Source organism: Ostrinia nubilalis, chromosome 13 (assembly GCF_963855985.1).
Source record: "Ostrinia nubilalis chromosome 13, ilOstNubi1.1, whole genome shotgun sequence".
Taxonomy (NCBI): Eukaryota; Metazoa; Arthropoda; class Insecta; order Lepidoptera; family Crambidae; genus Ostrinia; species Ostrinia nubilalis.
Window position 1 is genome coordinate 8,179,103 of NC_087100.1, and position 8,519 is coordinate 8,187,621.

Consider the following 8,519-nt stretch of genomic DNA (forward strand, 5'->3'; position numbering starts at 1 on the left):
AACACACACAAACGCATACAGTCCACTGCAGTCCACCACATTTTCCTGGTCCTTCGAGCCGGATTACGGGAATAGCGAAGATGCCTGTCACCAGGTCGGAGAAGCTACGAGGTGCCGCCGCCGCGGCTAACGCCGCCGCCACAGGGAGAATTACGTCGCCGCCGGTTCATGGAGGAAGTACTCCGACGGAAACCACGGATACTTCATCAACGCTGACCCCGTATCCCGCCGGGGGCGCGTCCTCACCGCGCATCGCCAGGGACCACGCCGCGCCGGCTGTTAGCACCCGGGTTATGGGAGAGCCCGGCGTGCATTTGGGAAGAGGGGAACCAGCACCGCGCTCCTACACAGAGGAGATAACCGCCGACGTCACGAAGCCACACGAAGCACTAAGGGCCCGTATCGCGGAAGCAGAAAAGAGACGTGCCGCCGCCGCCGCCGCCGCCGCCGCCGCCGCCTCCACGCCCACCGCGGCCAATGTTGCCGCCGCCTCTGCCGCCGCCGCGACTCCCGCGACTACGGTGACCACCGTGCCGACTGTTGAAGGACAGTACGCGCCACCCATGCCGCAAGTGCATGAACAAACGCCGCGACTGTCACGAGTGAATCAGGACACGCGCTCCGTCCGCTCGTCAAGAAGAAGGGCAGAAATAGAGGCCAAATTAAGAGTGGCCCGCCAGGAACTGGAAGTTGCCAAAGCGGAATTGGAGTTGGCCCAATTGGATTCCGACATGGAAGAGGATCCAGAAGAAGTGCAGTACAGGCAAATGCAGGTCGAAAATTGGTTGGACCACTCGAACACCATCGCCGAGAGGGTCCCGCCGGAACTACAACCGATACCGCCGCCGCCGCCCGCCGCGCCACAAGTTCTACCGCTGCCGCCGCCACCGCCGCCGCAAGTGTTGCCGCCGCCGCCGCCACAGCCGCTACCTACGGAAGGGAGAACAGACATTCAAGAGTTAGCCATGGCCATCACCAAGCTGTCACAGAGGGCAGAGGGTGGCCTCACAAGACAACTGGTCGACCTCCCAAGTTTCAATGGCGCATGTGAAGAATGGCTCGCGTTCAGAAGGTCATATGAAGACACCGCGCGCTCCTTCACGCCGGCACAGAATTTGGCGCGACTACGAAGGTGTCTCCAGGGGCACGCAAGGGAGGCAGTCAAGAGCCTCCTGTTCACCGCCGAGAATCCGGAAGAGCTGATGAAGAGCCTGGAGGTCCGGTTCGGCAGACCTGGAGCCATAGCCCTGGCGGAGTTAAAGAAGATGGAAAGGCTGCCAAGGGTCAACGAGTCATCAGGGGAGATCTGCATGTTTGCCAGCCGAGTCCGCAATGCCGTGGCCACCATCAGGGCACTCGGCAAGACAGAATATTTGTGCGCACCAGGGGCCGTGGAGTGTCTAATAGAGAAGATGCCGCCGACCATGAAATCTCGGTGGCTGATGTACCAACGCGAGCGCCGGGCAGAGGGAAAACCAGCGCTCGAACTCATGTATGACTTCATGGAAGTTGAAGCAGATATTAACAGTGATTACGCTCCCCCGGAAGTGTCCTGGGACCAGAAGAGAAATATGTTCAAGAGGCCGGTTCACCATGTCCAACAAACAGAAGGACGCCGTGAAGAACCGAAGACTGACGCGAAGAAGTGCCCAGAGTGCCGTGAGGACAGGGCCGGATTAACCATCTGGGGGCCCCTAGGCACAGCTCGTTTCGGGCCCCCCCTTTTTTTGTCGCGGAGGAAATGCATTGCGCACTTTTACCACTGCCGGGGGACAGGGTGGTGTGTGGGACTCCCGGCGCCCTAAAAAGGGAAAAGGACGGGGTATACCCACTAAAACCTCCGCGGCGTTCCGTAGCCCGTGTGGGGGTGTTGCGAGTATCCGGCCGTAGCCTTAGACTTCTGCGACAGTTCGCCTACACGGCGGACCCTACACGTGCACCCATACACCCCCCCCCCCCCCCCCGAACTCGTGCGGTCGTTCCAACCATTTGTCCAGAACAGGACCAATGGCGTCCAGAGTGCGGCGGCCAAACTGCGCGCGAATCATGTCTTCATGACGGCGCCGCACCGCTCCGGGGCCGGGCGCCTTCTGGTCTGCCATCCAGTGATAGATGACAGACAAGACCCCAGTTTCTAGCTCCCAAAAAGGAGTACCAGCGAGGACGCACGCCGCAGCGTGCCCTACCGTGCGGTAGGTCCTTGCGACCCTCTGCGCTATGGCTCGCTGGGGTCTGCGCAGAAGGGCAGCATTCTCTCTCTTGTTGAGTGCTCTCTCGTAGATTGCGCCATACAGCGCCATGCTCCTCAGAACGCCGGCATAAAGTCGACGACACCTCGTTTGTGGCCCTCCCAAATTAGGGAGAAGCCAACTCAGTGCGCCGGCTACCTTGAGGAAGCGTGGCGCTAGCCCGTTGAAGTGCGGCCTAAAATGCCACCTCCCGTCAAGCGTGAGGCCCAGATATTTCATATGGCCTTTGACGTCAATCCTAACGTCCTCAACGCGTCGGGAGGGGCGCGCTGGCGAGGCCCCGGAAAGAAGAGGGCCTCAGTCTTCTCCAGCGCGACTTTCAGGCCGAGGCATCGTATTCTGCGAGCGACTAATGTGCCGCCCGCCGACGCCAGCCGTGCCGCGGCCCCAAATGTCTTCCCCGGGCAGTGACCAGTGTCATCCGCATAGCATATGACACTCATGCCCGCGAGGAGGACGCCCCGGAGGAGCCAGTTGAAGCCTAGGTTCCACAAGAGTGGACCGAGCACCGAACCCTGCGGAACTCCGCGGGCTATGCCGTTTAAGCTGGCCGTCTCTGTTAACATACAGGACTTCGCGGTCCCGTGAGTAATCGGCCAGCAGCGCTCAAAGGTACTGAGGCACTCTGTGATGTTGAAGTGCCTAGAGTATGGTGGAATGTGGGATGGCATTGAAAGCGTTGGCTATATCGAATGATACAGCCAACACACCCTCAGCCCTCTCCCTAGCCTCCACAGTGAGGCTTTTTAACCTCTGAAGGGCGTCGACTGCTTTGAAGCAGTAATGCTAACGTCACGAAAATGAATTAGGTTCCACAATATCGAAATTATGACGATTGAATGTGTACCTAAACCAAAATAAGGCGAAGTTTTGAGGTGGTTTGAGTTTTGTTGCATAAAAATAATCTTTAACATTTTTTTTTCATTTTTTTATCTGGATTGCTGGGCCCCTGGCCATAGTGGGCCCCTAGGCACTGGCCTAAAGTGCCTTATGGATAATACGGCACTGCGTGAGGACCACTGGTTGTACGAATGTAAGAAATATAAGGAAGCTAGTGTTGAAGATAAGTGGGAAATAGTGAAGAAGGCAAGAATGTGCTTCAAATGCCTGCGCTTCAAGCACTCAAGGAACACGTGTCGGGCACAACCATGCAAGAAGTGCATGAGATGGCATCACATCAGTCTTCACTCAGAGAAGCCCGCAGCGGCGAAGACTCAAGAGAAGCCCGCCGAAGGAGTTGTATCGTCGGTACACACCACGAGCTGCGGAAAGGCCTACTTGAAGATGACGCCGGTGAACCTCTACGGGCCCAAAGGGACAGCAAAAGTGCTCGCGCTCCTGGACGAAGGGTCCACCGTCACGCTGCTGGACTCATCAGTGGCAAAGAAGATTGGGGCGCAAGGAAAGCCGGAAGCCATCACCATCGAGATGGTCGGGGGGAACGGTATGCAGAAGAGCAACTCCCAGAAAATCAACATGAAGATCAAGGGGGTCCATTGCAGAAATAAGCTCAAAATGGAAGCAAGAACTATCGACAACTTGAAGCTGGCGAAACAAGGGGTCGAAGAAAGAATGCTTCAAAAGTGTAAACACTTACAGAAGATCAAGGACAAGCTGGTCTACGACAAGGAAGAACCACAACTACTGATCGGGCAAGATAACTGGGGGCTCATAGTCACACGGAGACTACGCAAAGGGAAGGCCTCCGAACCAGTTGCCTCCTTGACCAGCTTGGGATGGGTCTTACACGGATGCGACGCCGGAGGAAGTGTCCCTGTCAAGTTCGTGCACCACAGCAGGTTGATGGAAGACGAAACAGAAGCCCTGGTCCGCCGGCACTTCGAGATAGAGTCGCTCGGGGTGCAAGCACGTCGGCCAAGTAATGACGCCGACAAAAGGGCACTCGACGTCCTAGAGAAGACCACGAAGAGGCTACCAAATGGACGGTTCGAGTCTGGGCTGCTGTGGAAAAATGAAAGGGAAACTCTACCGAACAACTACCATCAGGCACACCAGCGTCTCATCAACATGGAGAAGAAATTAGACAAGGACCCAGCACTGAAGACTTCGTATGAAGAACAAATAGAAAATCTGCTGAAGAATGGATATGCAGAGAAAGCTCCAGAAACCACGACGCCAGGGAGAACATTCTACTTACCTCACTTCGCGGTGATGCACCCGATAAAGAAGAAACCAAGGATAGTTCTCGACGCCGCCGCCAAGTTCAACGGGAAGAGCCTCAACGATGCGCTGCTGCCTGGGCCTGACTTATTGCAGTCTCTCTTCGGAGTGCTTCTCAGGTCCAGTCGCCGTCGTCGCCGACATCAAGGAAATGTTCCTACGCATCCAAATGAGGGAAGAAGACCGGGACAGTCTGCGGTTCTTATGGCGCGGCAGCAAGAAGAACGGCAAACCGGAAGAGTACCGCATGGCCTCAGTGATCTTCGGGGCAACGTCATCACCGTCTACGGCAATTTATGTCATGAACAAGAACGCAGAAGACTTCAAGGAGGAACACCCGGCAGCCGTGGCAGCAATACGGAGGAACCATTATATGGATGACTACTTGCAAAGTTTCACAACGGTAGAAGAAGCCAAGCGGATCGCGAAAGAGGTACAGACGATCCACAACAAGGCGAGCTTCCACCTGAGAGGATGGGGGAGCAATCAACCAACCGTTCTCGAAGGAATTGAAGATCAGCGACAGGAGGAAGTCCTCGAACTGGGCAAGGAAGAGAAAACCCTGGGGCTGAGATGGCTAATCACAGAAGATGCACTCGCCTTCAACGTGGGCTTCAGGAACACTCCGCCCGAAGTACTCGCTGGGCAAAGAGTACCAACGAAGAGGGAAGTCACCAGCGCCGTCATGTCCACGTTCGACCCCATGGGCTTCGCGACGCCGATCCTAATACAGGGCCAGAAACTCATACAGGAGATCTGGCGTACCAAGATCGACTGGGACGAGAAGATTCTCGAACCACAAGTCGCCGCATGGATCGGATACTTGGAAGACGTCGCCGTACTAAAGGAACTGAAGATCCCAAGGTGCCTGTCGCCAAGAACCAGAAGAGGGCAACTCCACACGTTCTGCGACGCGAGTGAAGAAGCGTACGCCGCAGCCGTCTATTGGCGAACGGAAGACCCAGACGGCACGATACGCGTCGCATTGATTGCTGGGAAAGCAAGGGTAGCTCCTAGCAAACCAGTGTCTATCCCACGGTTGGAATTGCAAGCAGCATTATTGGGCAGCAGACTTGCCTCATCGGTGGAGAAGGAGCTCGATTTGGAGATTGAAGAAAGGACCTTCTGGACAGACTCCAGCACCGTCCTTCAATGGTTGAAAGCAGACCCGAGGAAATTCAAGACGTTCGTGGCCCATCGCCTCGCGGAAATTGAAGAGCTGACGCGAATTCAAGATTGGAGATGGGTGCCGACAAAGGAAAACCCCGCAGATGATGCCACAAGAGGCACTCCGAACGAGTTTGATGAAAACGCAAGATGGTTCAAAGGTCCCGCCTTCTTATATGGAAACAAAGAAGATTGGCCGGCGAGACGCTTTGAAGTCAAAGAAGAACTCACCGGAGAAGAGAAGAATCCCCAAGTTGTTGCCACATTGAAGGTCATACCACAAGTCACTCCGGACCCGAAGAGATTCTCCGACTGGACTCGACTGCTACGCAGTACAGCGCGCATATTCCAGTTCATCGACCTGCTAAGAAGAAGAGTAGCGGAAAAAAGAAGTGTCCACATCGTCAGGAACCGAAGATGGAAGAAAACACCGAGTCACGTTCCCCGGGAGAAGAAAGAAGAAAAGGTCTTCTTAACGCTGGAAGATAAGTTCATACATAGGGCAGAAGAGGAGCTTATCAAGAGGAGCCAGCAGGAGAGCTTCTCCAAAGAACTTTGCTGCCTCGAAAAAGGGAGGCCATTGGAGAACTCGAGCCGACTAAAGAAGATTGACATATACCTGGATGGCCGCGGAATCCTAAAACTGAGGACGCGCACCAGGAAGATTGGTTCGGGAGAAGGACGAACCAACCCGATCATACTGGACGGGAAAAGTCAAATCTGCCGGCTCATCATAGGGTTCTATCACAAACGGTTCTACCATGGCAACTCCGCAACGATAATCAACGAAATAAGGCAGAAGTTCTGGGTACTCGGCTTGCGCAGCATCACAAGATGGATCACACATGGGTGTCAATGGTGCAGAGTCCACAAGGGAGAGCCTCAAATACCACCCACCGGAGACTTGCCGGCCGAACGATTGCAGCATCATCAACCACCCTTCACCTGCACAGCAGTAGATTACTTCGGCCCGATGCAAGTCACGATCGGGAGGAGAACTGAGAAGAGATGGGGAGCCCTGTTCACCTGCTTAACGACCCGAGCGATACACCTGGAACTGGCTAATTCATTAAGCACCAGCTCCATGATCATGGCCCTGCGAAGAATGGCTGCACGAAGAGGGACGCCGAAGATAATCTTCAGCGACAACGGGACTAACTTCGTGGGGGCCAATAGAGAATTGCAAGAGGCCGCCTCAAGGGAAGGAATCACATGGCGATTCATCCCACCTGGATGTCCGAATATGGGAGGCGCCTGGGAAAGAATGGTCCGCTCGGTAAAGACATCATTAATGACCGTTCTTAAAGAAAGATCCCCGCCAGAAGAGGTCCTGCACACGCTCCTCCTCGAAGTGGAGCATATCGTAAACTCACGTCCCCTTACCCACATCAGTATGGATCCCGAAGACGAAGAAAGCCTAACGCCGAACCACTTCCTCATCGGAAGATCCTGCGGAGCAATGGCGCCGGGCGTATTTGAAGACCACGATCTCATCGGGAAGGCGAACTGGAGGACAGCGCAGCGCTTGACGGACCACTTCTGGCAAAGGTGGCTGAAGGAATACCTGCCAACTTTGATGCCGAGGAAAATAGCCGGCCGGGAGACCGAAGACCCTCAAGTCGGCGACGTCGTATTAATAGTCGACGCGACGCTACCAAGAAACACTTGGCCACGAGGGGAAGTGCTGCGAGTGTATCCTGGACCGGACGGCAGAGTAAGAATCCTCGACGTGCGAACACCCGGAGGAGTGCTGCGGCGACCGACGCGACGAGTGGTAGTCCTGGTTCCTGCCAAGACGTCGCATCCGGAGGAAGGAGTGCTTCGCACTGCGGGGGAGAATGTTAGCGACGTCAATAATAGCCAAGATTAATGTTGGCAGCATCATGTCAAATAGTGCAAACTAGCTAATTAATCTGTTTCGTAATTAAGAAAATGAACATGAAATTTTCGCCAAAAAGGCAATACCGTAGCGAAAACCATCAGGCTCTCTCGCTTACTCACTCGGTAGGCCTCTTTCTTGCATTATCTGATCTCTCACTTCCACAAAATAGCTTCTCTTTCACACTTTTCTGGAAAATCTGGAATGTTCAGGAAAAAATAGAGAAGAAACGAGACAGAAATATCGGACCTCTCGCTTCGAACATTCTAGAGCGTGAGATAGCAATATGTTTTGTCCTTGTCTTGCACGGATGGTCCGTTGCGCGAGGCAATACCGTAAAGAGAGCCGTTTTAGGTTTTTGTCAATAACTTCGCCAATTTTGGGAATTTTGTGATGAAACTTTTTGTATAATGTAGATAATTTAATTACGCATCTGTAGAAAATAAGAAACCATTGTAAAACTACCTGCCAGTTGGAGAAAATTAGCAAAAACTGTGGATTTCCCGAAGACAGGGATAGCAATAGCATGTGAAAGCGGGATGGAGATAGCCGCTCCCCATAAATACGGAATGAACCGCTCCAGCTGGCATGTTTTGTTCAGTTCAGAGAACAAGTGCTCCAAGCAACAAGTGATCTGAAGAAGCAAGAACTGAGAAAAGGAAGCGAATAATAAACGCGAGAAGTCTCAGCAAGTGAAATAGTGGTTTTATTCCTGCAAGTAGCACCTACTACGCCTGACATAGTAAGGGCAAGCTCTCAACGGCAGTCATCATCGTCCGGTCAGCGCTCTCGAACACACACAAACGCATACAGTCCACTGCAGTCCACCACAATAGGTTTTTTTAAAGTACGACGAATAGTAAGCGATTAGGAAGTTCACAATCCAAATGTGGCATTACCAACTATTATTTTTTGTACCAACTGTTATTAATTTGTCAATAATATTTTATAATATTTTATAAATTCAGAAAATATTACTACTCAGTCTTTGCTTTGAGTTATTCTCATAATACTCGTATAACTACATAGTACTTTTATCTAAA

The 8,519-nt window shown here is 53.3% G+C and overlaps 1 pseudogene; it reads left to right on the forward strand.

Moving 5' to 3' along the window:
* The first annotated feature begins 3,239 nt into the window (after positions 1–3,239).
* LOC135077300 (uncharacterized) lies at positions 3,240–7,467 on the forward strand (annotated as a pseudogene).
* The last annotated feature ends 1,052 nt before the right edge of the window (positions 7,468–8,519 follow it).